The 14,678-nt window shown below is 42.1% G+C and overlaps 1 pseudogene; it reads left to right on the top strand.

Annotated features, from left to right (window-relative positions):
• LOC113927895 overlaps window positions 1-14,461 on the top strand; it is a 56,133-nt pseudogene extending 41,672 nt beyond the window's left edge.
• The last annotated feature ends 217 nt before the right edge of the window (window positions 14,462-14,678 follow it).

The following is a 14,678-nucleotide window of genomic DNA, read 5'->3' as shown; positions in this document are numbered from 1 at the left end:
CCAAGATATCTGTACACTTGCTTTTTAGAAAGAAAGCAACATTAACTGGAAGCCTTCCCTGACCCCTTCAGGCAGAATCGGGTCTTCCCTGCTCTGTGCTCCTGCACTGCTTAGCACAGTCCGCTATGCAACAGTTACTACTTTGAATTATAAGTATTTTTACAGACTGTGAATACAATGAATGCATCTCTGAAACGGCACTTCTAACACGGTGCCCAACACACAGTGGGCCCCCAATAAATGCTTTCTGGATGAGTAAAAAAAAAAAATGAGAAGAAAAAGATGTAGGTCTTCTTAAGTAAATGCAGACTCAGAACCAAGTTTCTATGCTAATTAGTACTAAAAGAAGATTAATTTACTGTCTCTGTAATCAGCTCCTCTGACCTGATTATGTATTGGAGTCCTGAGGTTCTCTACAAATATTACTATTTATGCAGCATGTAAATTAAGACAACTCTTAGAAAACTGAGAGGTTTGAATTCCCACTCTGTAATACAGGTCTTCTCAATTAATTCAAAGTACCCTTTTGTAAATAATAGCCTGAGAAGCGCCAAGGCTTCCATCAAGCAATTCCTACTCTGTGTCAATGCTAATACTGTCCTGTATTTATTCAGAGTGTGGTCTTTGATCCTCCTATCCATGGGAAGTGGGCAAGACAAACAGTCTTATCCCTATTTCATCAATGAAAATATAAGCCCCCCAAAAAGAAGATCCATTTAAAGTTACACGGCTTGTATGTGGAGAAGCCAGTGATACTAGAATCTGTTTCCTAAGACTTTTTTCTTTCTCTTACACCACAATCCCTGGATCAGTGGTTCTCAAATTGTGGTTCTTCGCAACTAGCAGCACCAGCTTCACCTCGACCGTGTTCTAAATGTAAATTCTCAGACCCCACCCCAAACCAGCAGAATCAAACCCCAGGGGGGCCCCAGGGAGGTAGGGGTTAGAAGGGAGGGCCAGGGATGTTCTGACAAGCCTTCCAAACAATGCTAAGGCACACTTAGGTCTGAGAAGCACTACTTTAGGTAATCTGTTTTTTAAAAAAAAGATGAATAATTTAAAAATTGATTTAAGCCATACACAGTTTATTTCATGTAGTACAAAATTGCCTAAATTGAAGTTAAAATCTTACCTGAAAATTTGTATATATTCATTACCAACTCATTATTCATCAGTTTGTTACATTGTCACATAAATTCTGTTTGTGCAAGGATGTCAACTTTTTGCTTTACATAATACTATTTAGCATTTTGTTACAACTTTCTAGTTACAGTTAAACTTGAATGAAGTAACTGTGATAAATTAAAAATTGCACTTACACTTTATCTGATCTCATCAACATTAATATCAGCCTTTAGTGCACACATTTACTTATAAAAGTAAAAGGATGTAGCAAAAGCTACATTACGGAGTCCATTTCAGGAAAAGATACTTACTGGTTCAATAACGAAATAAATGGAGAAGGGTAATGCAATTTTCCATAAATATGACTACTGAAATCTTTGCTGAAGAAATTCACCCAAAAAAGAAACTTGGCAGTATTCCCCTTGAGGAGTCTGCTCAGGTTTCTAAGGGTGACTATGTCCCTGAATGATCCCTGAAGTATAGCCTTCAAGCAACTGAGAACTAATCAAAGGTCTATCAAAGGGTATCATACAGATTCTACTTGCAGAGATATAAGCAACATGTGCTATTAACATGTACAGCAGAATAAACCATTGAAATTGTGTAGGAAAAGGAGCAAATGTTCTTCCAGTGAATTTCAGTTATCAAATATTCTTAATTTATAGAGAAGGTGCTTAAAGGTGGTATGTTAATGATCTTGATTTTGTATTTCCAAAAGAGTACGCTCTCCTGGGCGCCTGGGTGGCTCAGTTGGTTAAGCGACTGCCTTCAGCTCAGGTCATGATCCTGGAGTCCCGGGATCGAGTCCCGCATCAGGCTCCCTGCTCAGCGGGGAGTCGGCTTCTCCCTCTGACCCTCCCCCCTCTCATGTGCTCTCTCTCTCTCTCTCTCTCTCTCATTCTCTCTCTCTTTCAAATAACTCTTTAAAAAAAAAAAAAAAAGAGTACGCTCTCCAGTGTGGTTGCACAATAACTGTTAGTCGTCTAGGTTAAAAAAATCTTAGTCTTCATTTTGAACCTTTACTACTTTTTTAAAAAAAGTGATTCAGGTAAGCTAGTCCAAGAGGAAAAGAGATCAGCAATGGAACCTAGACACAAGTCACACTATTTTGGAACTGATAATCCAAACTAAATATTATGGGCTTTTCACATTTGCCTACTAAATGGCATCCTTTTAATCCCCTATCTCTTCTTCTCCTCTTCTCCCCTTAACTATAAGGGGTTTCAACAAGCTGTTAATACTCCTTGATTAACTTTGGCAGATTCTCCACTCTCCAAATCATTTTCATGGTGGCACACTGCATTCTGGGACAGGTTATCCATTCTGTGTCCTAATAACTGTCTTGTCCTTTTCCATTCTCAACATTTACTCTCTTTCCAAGGGGGATTGATCCTAACCATAAGGTGGAAAACTATTTGGGGAAAGTGTCTAAAAGGTCTGAGTACAGATAAGCACAAAAGTTTAGGCTACCATAAAGATATGAGGTTACCGGAAGCCTCAGTTATTAAGACAAGAGCTAGGATGAAGTCCACCATCAATTAAAGCTTGAATGGGTGAAAATACTAATAGTTATACCTTTTATTGATGACATACTCTTTGTGCCAGGCCCATTTCTAAGCAGTTGACTGATGTTATCTCATTTAACCTTTACAAAAACTCCTCCTAGATAGTGGCATCATTCCCATTTTACAGCTGGGAATCATTCCCATCATTCCCATCTTACATTCCCGTTTTAAGCTGAAACTGGGAAAGAAATCATGCAATGACAACCATAACCAGACTTTTTGGGAGAAGGTTCAAACCCAAGTCTTCCTGACTTCATAGTCTCTGCCCCATTTACAACACTACGATGAATGAAGGAATAGTTGCTTTTTCATTCTGGTTTCCAGTGGCATTTAAGAGCACTGACACTCAAGGGCTCCTTTACCCATAACAGAGTGAGGTGGAGGAGCTCTTCATTAACAAAGTGTCTCTTACAGGGTCTTGGTAAAGGCTATGTTATTACCGGCACCGAAGTCTCTCCTCTGGGTCAAAGACTTGCATTCTAGATGCTGCAGTGCAGACTCTTTACCTGAGATGGGACCAGAAGAACTGAGGTTTATCTTGGATTGAATGCAATAATCACTGAATTTCCAGAGACAGGAGGAGCTAGGAAAGGCATGTAGAAGGAGTCCTGAGGAAGATGGTTGGCAGTTGAGGCTGGAAAAAGCAGAGGTCATCAGGAGAGCAGAGGATCCCAGAAGGAAAGGAGAGTCTGGGAGTGGAGGTTTTGAACTCCAGACTTCACCTACTTTGACCTTTTGCTCAGCAAAAGGCTCAGCAAAACTGCTAATATTTGCAAGATTAAACTCAAAAATTCTCACAATATCTAACTGTGGTGCTGAACAACTTTCCTGGTAATGAACAAGGTTTGAGTGCAAAAGGCAATAATGCATCAAAAGAATTATGCAAGAGAAGAGAATGAATTCTCCTTTAACATTTTTTGTCTAGATATTTCCTCTTTTTCAAATAAAAATCAAATAAAGCCTAATCTAAGCTCATTTTAATCAGGGTAACACTGTATTCATTTTGCTCACATCAGCAGGATAAAAGTTCCCAGAGAAGAAAAATGTTCATCCTAAACAAACTGTGGACTTTTTTCAAGTCACAAATTATTAAATCTCCTTTGGAATACTACTGTCTTTTAGAAAAAAAAAAAACCTTTTATGGTACTGAAACAACATGAGTCCAAGAAAAGAGAGTGCCACAATTAATCCATTCCTTTAACAAATGTTTATTGAACACTTTTTATGTGATAGGCACTGAGGGAAATAAAAAGATGAATAAGATCATCTACCCCAACAGTCTATTTGAGGACACACATACATAAACAATTGCAAAACAATTCAACAGGGGCTGTAATAAAGGTTTTTATGAGGCCCCACTGGAACATAGAGAAAGGAGTCATGCATTTAGCCTGTCTCAAAGAAATTTCACCAGAGAAAGGACATTTAAGTTGCTTCTTGAATGGAACAACCCCACATGCAAATTTCCAAAGGCAAGACAAAAAAATATGTGGCCTGTTTGGGAAACAGTGAAATTCCATATGCACACGGAAGAAGGGTATTTTATTTATTTAACATTATTTAGCCAACATTAACTCTTCAAAGCACTTAACATGCATTAACTCATTTGATCCTCAAAATACCTTTCAAAATAACCCAAATTTTACAGATGAGAAAATTGAGATTTACATAAATTAAATAATAGGTCCAAAGTTTTCGTTTGGGCAAGACTAACATACAAACTCAGATAGCCAGATTCCAGCATGGTTTTTTGTTGTTGTTGTTGTTGTTATTAATATATAATAGACATATTACATTGTGCAAATTTAAGGAAAATGTGTTGATTTCATACACTTATGTATCACAACATGATTACCACCATAGTATTAGCTAACACCTCTATCACATAACATATTTATCAGTTCTTTTTTTGTGGTGGGAAAAATTAAGATCCAGTCTCTTAGCAACTTTGAAGTTCTTAATGCAAAATTGTTAGCACATAAATGTATAAAGCAAATATTAACAGAACTAAGGGGAAGCGTAGAGAGCAATACAATAATAGTACGGGACCCTAGCACCTCAACACCTACATCACTGGATAGATCATCCAGACAAAAAAACAACAAGGAAACATCAGCCTTCAATGACATGACCAGATGGACTTAACAGATAAATATAGAACATTCCATCCAAAAGCAGCAGAATACACATTCTTCTCAAGCGCACAAGCAGCATTCTCCAGGATCTATCACATATTAGACCACAAAAATAAGTCTCAATAAATTTAAGAGGATTGAAATCATATCAAGCAGCCTTCCCAACCATAGTGGTATGAAACCAGAACTCAATCATAAGAAACCTGGAAAAACACAATTATGGGGAGATTAAACAACAGGCTACTGAAGAACAGGTGGGTCAATGAAGAAATACAATCCTTCCTCAAGAAACAAGAAAAATTTCAAGTTAACAACTTCACAACCAAAAGAACTAGGAAAAGAACAAATGAAGCCCAAGTTAGCAGAAGGAAGGAAATAACAAAGATCAGAGCAGAAATGTATGAAAAAAAGACAAAAGACAATAGAAAAGATAAATGAAACTAAGAGCTGGTTCTTCAAAAGGATAAACAAAATTGACAAACCTGTAGCTAGACTCACCAAGAAAAAAAAAAGAAGTCTCAAATAAATAAAATCAGGGATGAAAGAGAAGGAGTTACAACAGATACCACAAAAATACAAAGGATCATAAGAGACTACTGGGAACAATTATACACCAACAAACTGGACAACACAGAAGAAATGGATAAATTCCTAGAAACATACGATCTTCTAAGACTGAATCATGAAGAAAGAGAAAATCTGAATAAACTGATTACTAGTAAAAAGACTGATCAGTAATCAAAAACGTACCTTAATAAATAATAGTCTAGGACCAGACAGCTTCACTTGGGTAATTCTACCAAACATTCAAAGATGTAATAGCTGTCCTTATCAAACTCTTCCAAAAAACTGAAGAGGTGGGAATGGTTCCAAATTCATTTTTACAAGGTCAGCATTTACGCTAACACCAAAACCAGATAAGGACAATACAAAAAGGAAGGAAGGAAGGAAGGAAGGAAGGAAGGAAGGAAGGAAGGAAGGAAGGAAGGAAGGAAGGAAGGAAGGGAGGGAGGGAGGGAGGGAGGAAGAGAGAGAGAGGAAGGAAGGAAGGAAGGAAGGAAGGAAGGAAGGAAGGAAGGAGAGAGAGAGAAAGGAAGGAAGGAAGGAAGACAGAGAAAGAGGAAGGAAGGAAGGAAGAGAGAGAGAGGAAGGAAGGAAGGGAGAAAGAAAGAAAGAAAAGAAAAGAAGAAAGAAAGAAAGAAAGAAAGAAAGAAAGAAAGAAAGAAAGAAAGAAAGAAAGAAAGAAAGAAAGAAAGAAAAGAAAGAAAGAAAAAAAGAAAGAAAGAAAGAAAGAAAGAAAGAAAGAAAGAAAGAAAGAAAGAAAGAAAGAAAGAAAGAAAGGAAAGGAAGGAAGGAAGTAGGAAGGAAGAAGGAAGGAAGGAAATTACAGGCCAATATCCTGATGAACATAAAGAAAAATCCTCAACACAATGTTAAGAAACTAATTATTCAACAATACATTAAAAAGACAATACAACATGATCAAGTGGGATTTATGCCAGGAATACAAGGATTGTTCAATATCTGCAAATTAATTGTTGTGATACACCACATTGACAAAATGAAAGTTAAAAATTATATGATCATCTCATCTCAATAAATACCTAAAAAGCATTTGACAAAATTCAACATCCATTCATGATAAAAACACTCAACAAGTGAGTATAGAGGAACATAATCAACATAATCAAAGCCACATATAACAAGCTCACGGCTAACATCATATTCAATGGAACAAAAGATCAGCAACAAAACATGGATGTCCACTCTTGCCACTTTTATTCAGCATAGTATTGGAAGTCCTACCCATGTCAATTAGTCAAGAAAAAGAAATAAAAGGCATCCAAACTGGAAAGGAAAAAATAAAACTGTCACTATTCACAGATGCCATGTTACTATATACAGAAAACCCTAAGGACTCCACCAAAAACGATTAGCACTTACAAATGAATTCAGTAAAGCTGCAGGATACAAAATCAATATACATAGATCCTTTGTGTTTCCAAACACTAATAACAAACTATCAGAAAGAGAAATTAAGAAAACAACCTCATTCACAATTGCATCAAAAAAAATCTTGGAATAAATTTAACCAAGGAGGTGAAAGACCAACAGACATGCTGAAAACTATAAGACATTAATGAAAGAAATTGAAGAAGACACAAATAAATGGAAAGACATTTGGTGTTCATGAATTGAAAATAATAATAATGCTAAGTGAAATAAGTCAGACAGAAAGACAAGTACCTTGAGATTTTACTTATACATGGAGTCTAAAAAACAAGACACATGAACAAAAAGAAAGAAAACTCATAGATACAGAGAAGAATATCTCTGGTGGTTATCAAAAGGGAAGGGGTTTGGGGGGCAGGTAAAAAGGTAAATTTGTATGGTGTTGAATGGTAACTAAAGGTATTGGGGTGATCACTTTGTACTATGTGCAAATATCAAATTTTTAGGTTGCATATCTGAAACTAATATAATGTTATATACCAATTTGACTTCAATTTTAAAAAGTAATAATAATAATAATAATAGAAAATTGTTGTCTCTGATCACAATGTGATAGCACAGGTCCTAACCATTACATAGCATCCCATGAGGATGGAAGGACAAGTTGTAAAGAACTTCATATGGGGCGCCTGGGTGGCTCAGTTGGTTAAGCGACTGCCTTCGGCTCAGGTCATGATCCTGGAGTCCCGGGATCGAGTCCCGCCATCAGGCTTCATATGTCCTACGATAGAGTTTGAACTTGGTAGAATATGATCATCAGAGGTTTCAAGGCAGAGAAATAACACAATCAGATTTTGACTATGGAAATGTTACCATAATGTCAGCCTAAAGAATGGGTTGGATGCCAAGAAAACTGGAGGCAATAGATCTGTTAAGATTTTGTTGCAAAACCACAGGCAAAAGGTGGTGAGGATTTTAGTCATTATGATAGGTCTGCACAGGAAGAAATAGAACAAAAAGATATTTGGCAGCAGCATTAACAAGGTTAATGTGACTCTGGGAACACAAGGTAGAGAGTGAGATGGAGATTAGAGTGTGGGATGACATAGTTTCCAGCCTGAGCCACAGAGGAGATGGTGATTCCCTTGGTCAAGCATTAACCAACATGGAAATGTGAGAAAAGGAAGTTTGATTTAGGATGTTAGTAAGTTCACTTTGGGACATTTTGAGTTTGAGTTACTCCTGGAAAAACAGCTCAGGTGTTGAGGAGAGGTAAAGCATGAAGATATAAATTTGCTTGTCATTGCCATAGGCACAGCTGAAGCCAAGGAAGTGAGTGAACCTAGCAGTGATGCAAAATTTCATGCGGGGGGAAGAAGAGATCACCCAGGATGTAAACCTTGGCTGTAAGAGCGGACGTGAGGAAGAACAGTCCACAAAGGAGGGAAGAAGGGAAACAAAAAGGAGAATAAATGAGAAAAATTTAGAATCTGACCATCTAAATGGAGATTGGGATTAAAATCTCCTCATATTTCATTTTCCCTTCCTTTAACTTGATTATTTTTTTATAGATGAATAGTAACTACATTATTTGCAAATAATCAACAAGGAAATCTTCTGGGCAACAAATTCTCCACCAAGTCAATAATTTCTTAAACTTACAAAAGTTCAGGAAAGACCCAAGAGCATTAAAAAACCTCTCAAAAAATGCTTTTATGTAGAAAAAGTTTTGACGTTTTCCACCCTTGTCTTTCCATGAGAGCAAGTTCAGACCATTTAACAAATAGGTAAAAAATTTTTAGTGAAAACTGCACCAGTTAAGCAGACATTAACACAACAGTTCTCAGCTTGCAACTTGTCTCCACAAATTAAAAGAGAGATGAATGTTTGCATTACTGATAAATCGCTGATAATCATTAAAAGTCACATTTTTCTAATAAAAAATGATTTTTTTTAGAAATACTTGTTCAAAAATATGAACATGAATCTACGTGTATGAGAAATTTTTACATACTGTAACACTGTATCAAGATAAGCAGGACTTGGGGGCCCTGCATGGCTCAGTAGGTTGAGCGTCCTTCTCTTGATCTCAGCTCAGGTCTTGACCTCACAGTCATGAGTTCAAGACCCACAGTGGGTTCCATGCTGGATGTGGAGCCTACTTAAGAAAAAAGAAAAGTAGGACCTATATTTAGTATCCAAGCATTTGTCTTCTGGACAAGAGTACTTGAGTCCAGAAACAACCAGAGCAGGTGACATCGATGAGTCTCACAGCCAGCACCAGCTTATTTGATCCCAAATGCATAATAATAGTGGTTTAAAAGCCAGAACCATGAACTATGAATGACAGCTCCTTTGGCTATTTTACTTCTATCTTTGGTTGTTTGTTCTTCCACTAGTTAGATTTCAGTGAAAATCAAAATTATAAGCAATACAAATATTATAAGAGATATTATTTTGCATTTGTTTGAATAGGATAATAAAATTTAAGAAGCATACATTATCCATACGTGGGTACAAATGTCCCTCACATTATGTATTCAATATATTCCTTCCAAGTGTTTTATAAATAAATTATGCTAAATGAGCTAATATTTTAAGTGCCTGCTATGTAAAGGAATACTATGTTTCTATAAAGTATAGCATTCTCTAATAAAATAATCATTTTTTAGGCTTGCTTATGGATGTAGATGTTAATCCCTTCATAGATGAATCAATCCTCAGTTTATATTTTTAGCTAACTTAAGCTTTCAAACATCCGCCCTAAAGTAGAGCACGAGTGCGGCCACACTGCCGATACCATCAAATCAAACCAGTAAATAGTCTTTGCAGCCGCAGCAGGATGTAATGACTCCTGTAACATGATCTGATTAAAGGACCACAGGCTGCTGTGTGGAGAACGGCGTGCAGGGGAATCAAAGGAAAGCCCACTTAGGAGGCTCTTGCACTGGTCTGGGAAAGATGACGATGGCCCAAACTGGGAAATGAAGAAAATCAGATAGGTTAGAAGTATTTTTTTGTAGTCAACAGGACATGTTAGTGGATTGGGTGTTGGAAAGCAAAGCACTGAGTGGAGAATAACCATGAATAGAGGGCTGGGATGGGGAAAACTGGATCTGAGCAGATCTGGGGCAAGGGTTCTTACCAGATGCTTACCAGATATCCATGTGGATGTTGATTCTGTCTTGCATTAAGTACTGGTGACAATGTGTACCTTGGAGGGTTGCATAGAGTACAAATAATGTATTGCAATCACCTAGCAGACTGACTAATCCACAATGGGTGCTTAATAGCAGTAACTATCTTTACTGTTATTGGAAATGCACAGAAAGTAGGTAATGTTATTGGAACTAGAGGTTGAAAAAGTCAGTTATTGATGTAAATTCTGGAATCATCTGCACAGCTCCAGTTCAAGGCAACAGACCTCTTTGAACACCTACCAGAACCCAGGCGTTGTGCCACATATGAGGAATAGATATATAAGAATGACAAAGAGAGGGGCACCTGGGTGGCTCAGTCATTAAGCGTCTGCCTTCAGCTCAGGTCTTGATCCCAGGGTCCTGGGATCGAGCCCCACATCGGGCTCCCCAATCCACGGGAAGCCTGTTTTCTCCCTCTCCCACCCCCCCTGCTTGTGTTCCCTCTCTCGCTGTGTCTCTCTCTGTCAAATAAACAAAATCTTAAAAAAAAAAAAAAAATGACAAAGAGAGAGTTCCTCCTTTCATGAGGCTCAGCACAAACTGTGGAAGAGAATAAAATGCTCCAAGGGCAGAAATTAGAGAAGAAAAGGAAGAGGTTTCAATTTGGTGAGTCCTTGGTGGAACATGCAAGAAGGAAGTAGAGCCAATGGAGGAAGCTGAGAAGGAAAAGGCAGGAGAGAACCAGGGTAACATGACCTGGACAAGCTCAGGCTCCTTACCACCACAGCAGCAGTGTGTCTCCAGAGTGTAGAGTTGATGGACAGCATTACCTAGAAAGAAATTTCAAGGTGAATCACAGCTAAGAAAATGTCAGAAGACCACAGGTGGCCTTCGTTATTTCTATGTCCAGTGAAAAGACCAGAAGCTAGATTGCCAAAGACTAATAAGAAAGCAGTTAGGAAGCAGCGTCCTCTGGGATGGGGGACGCATCATAGCAGAAGATTGACAGGGTAAAAAGGAAAGAAGGAAATGAGCGCTGCTCACATAGCAGAACCTAGGATTTAAGACTGCAGGCCATTGAGGACACAGATGAAAGATTTTCACCTCACTCTCCAAAGAGATAAAGTAAAAACTGGGCACAAGTCTGGCCCCAAAGCAACTAGAAGAACTAGCAACTGTTATCTAACCCAATGCTTCATTTTATCTGCACGGGCAATAGACTATACATATCTCTAGATAAATGGGGGTAGGGAAAGAGAGAGAGAGGAACAGGGAGACGTATATGTACGTACAGACATACATACGCACACTGAAGGACCTCTGTTTAGCAATTCTTTTCACCGTATGAGAAAATTGGAACAGTGTACCATGAATTCATGGTTAAAGTTTCAAAAAGAATACCACATTTCCTGTTTTCACACTTGAGGGTTTTTTTTCCTAATAATATATTGTAATGTTTTATTGTGAACTCAGGAGAGCCACAGAATGCTGGTTCTCTATCCTGGTTTTAGTATTAACTGAGATGTGTCTCCAGACAAATAACTAGGCCTTTCTAAGCTTCTATTTTCCTACTTATAAAAGATGGTTGGAAATCTCCTTCTCTTTGGAAAAAGGGATGTGACCACCTCTGTCTCAGGTCACACTGTGTAGATGAAGGACAATTTCAAGCCTCTAAAAATTAAGGAAAGCTCTAATTTGAAAATTCAGTGAGTCTGATAATGCCAGGTTTTAGAGATGGATATAAAGGCAGACATGGTCAGCATGATAGCTGAATTCACTGCTGGTGGTGCTGGGTGAGATCACTGTAAGAACAGACAGGAAAAAAAGATGAAACAACACAGGGCAACGTATAGAAGGGCATGTTTATATTATTCAAATGGGGAAAGTGTTCGACAAATTGAGTCATGGTTTCAATTTAACATGCACAACTGGTTCATAAAAGTGGGTAAAGACATGGCCATTTCCAGCTAAAGATACATCTCTAGATACAGATGGATAGGTGACAGACAGGTAGATTAGGCTCCTATTATTTACTAATGGCCACATCCAATATGTTGACAAATAAGGAGTCAGTTGGGTGTTTACTGCCAGGTGTTGTTCTGAATACTTTCCGTGTATTAATTCAGTGCTCACAACCACCACATCGGGTGAGCACTATTACAATCTCTGTCTTATAGATAAGAAAGCTGAATATAGAGAGTTGACTAACTTATCCAAGGTTATACAGCAAGTAATTGGCAGCCTCAGAATTTGAACCCAGGTAGTTTGGTTCGTGTTCATTTCCTTACCATCACTCTACACTCTCTGCTACAAATAATGATTAACACTTAGTCTAGTCTAAGCGTTGTCCTAAGCACTGGGAGCACAACAATGAACAAGGCAGATAGAGCCTTTGCCCTCGAGGATTTCATGAAATAGTGGGAGATATAGATGAATAAGCAATTAAAATACAGTATTCTAAGTCAGCCTAGAGGAACTATAGTGTGCACAAGTCAGACATTTTTGGAGGGAGAGGGAATCTCAGAGAAGAATTCCCTGAAGCAGTAAGCAAACCCTGGAAGGATGAGCAGGAGGTCACCCGGAGAAATCAAGCTGGACGTGAGAGGGTAACGAGGAGGGTGAAAGAGAATTCCCAAAGGGGAGAGAGTGCATGGCGCATTTGCAGAACTGAAAAGCACTTGAGGCGCCCTCAGGCCCCCAGTCCTGCATCCCCACAGTGCTCCGTGGCCCTGCTCCATGGCCTTGCCCCCTGCCCTCGGAGGCCAGCCCCTGTGCACCTTGCTTGCCTCCCCTGCAGGGGGCCCTGCAGCAACCCACGCCTGGGGCTTCCGGGTCTGTCAGAATCGTCCTCCCGGCCTCCAGCGAGTAGGAAAGAGATACCTGCGGAATGCAAAGACCCCCACACCTACTTGGCCATGATTGCCTTGGTGATCCGGGCTGCACCCTCCCGTAGGCTAAGACTGGCCCAGGTCATCTGTAGGGTCCAGGCCCCTGTCCCCAATTTCAGGGACGACCACGAGGGTTGGAAGGATTCCATCTGCCACAACCTCTCCAACCTCTGCTTCTGATGCTGCCACGGGTGCCAAAAAACCCTGCGAAGCCCCAGGCCAAGGGCAACTTGTGGGCGGCCGGTCGCCGTGAGCTGGATCCCTGGCTACGCGCCGCGGCTGCAGAACATGGCCCTGTGCCAGTGCTGGCAGGGCAGGGGCGTGAGAGGAGCCTTCGCCAAGGACCTGGGCCCCTGCGTGCTGCCCGGCTGGCCCCACTGGCGGCCCAGTCCCCAGCCGCCGCCCAGTGAGGGCCTCAGCCTAAAGTCTCTGCTAGGGGACCTTAGGATGGGGGCACCAGGAGCAGCCCAGGTCGGGCAGGCTCTGGGCACGGTACGGAGGAGGTGGTGCCCACTCCACCCCTGCCCTCTGAGAGGACTTTGTGGCCCCTCTGTCTCTCCCTGGGGCAGGAGAGCAGAGGGGGAGACTTCTCGGGGAGAACCAGCAGGCCCTCACCCCCACCCCTCTCCCCTGAGCACAGAGCCTGGCCCCTCTACTTACCGCAGGACACTGCAGAGCCTGGACGATTGTCTAGCAGGAGTCACAGGGCCTCACCTCAGGGGCCGGTGCCCAGCTCCTCCTGCCCACCTACACTGCCCACCGGTGCCCAGCTCCTCCTGCCCACCTACACTGCCCACCGGTGCCCAGCTCCTCCTACCCACCTACACTGCCCACCGGTGCCCAGCTCCTCCTGCCCACCTACACTGCCCACCGGTGCCCAGCTCCTCCTGCCCACCTACACTGCCCACCGGTGCCCAGCTCCTCCTGCCCACCTACACTGCCCACCGGTGCCCAGCTCCTCCTGCCCACCTTCACTGCCCACCGGTGCCCAGCTCCTCCTGCCCACCTACACTGCCCACCGGTGCCCAGCTCCTCCTGCCCACCTACACTGCCCACCGGTGCCCAGCTCCTCCTGCCCACCTACACTGCCCACCGGTGCCCAGCTCCTCCTGCCCACCTACACTGCCCACCAGTGCCCAGCTCCTCCTGCCCACCTTCACTGCCCACCGGTGCCCAGCTCCTCCTGCCCACCTACACTGCCCACCGGTGCCCAGCTCCTCCTGCCCACCTACACTGCCCACCGGTGCCCAGCTCCTCCTGCCCACCTACACTGCCCACCGGTGCCCAGCTCCTCCTGCCCACCTACACTGCCCTCTGGTGCCCACCTCCTCCTGCCCACATACACTGCCCTCCGGTGCCCACCTCCTCCTGCCCACATACACTGCCCACCGGTGCCCAGCTCCTCCTGCCCACCTACCTACTACACTGTGGTAATGCCCTTGGCTCTGCTACCACCCACATTCTGTCCCCAGTGCCCACCTTCAACCAGCCCAACCTACTGGGGGGTGACCCCTGAAACCCATGAGCCCCCTGGACTGCTCTGGGGTCTAGATGCCCTCTTCCAGGGAGTGCCACCCAATAAGAGCATCTGTGACATATGCGTCAGCCACACCTCAGATCCAGCTGCCTCCACCCCAGGCTGGCTACTCTCCTGAACAGCCTGTGAGGCTCCCAGGGCAGGGGCCACTTTCCCGGTCTACCCCTTCCTGCCACCACTGGCTGGCTGGGGAGCCAAGGCCAAGCAGACCAAGAGGCGTCTGTGGCCACAGCAGCCTCGAAACTCTAGGCACCAGCGGCGGACCACCCCACGAAGGGTTGTGGCCTGCTAGGCACCGCCCTGGCCCTGATGCTCAGTCAGTCCTCGCCTACCCC

Source organism: Zalophus californianus, chromosome 7, assembly GCF_009762305.2.
Source record: "Zalophus californianus isolate mZalCal1 chromosome 7, mZalCal1.pri.v2, whole genome shotgun sequence".
NCBI classification, from domain to species: domain Eukaryota; kingdom Metazoa; phylum Chordata; class Mammalia; order Carnivora; family Otariidae; genus Zalophus; species Zalophus californianus.
This window is presented reverse-complemented; position numbering and strand designations above follow the sequence as displayed.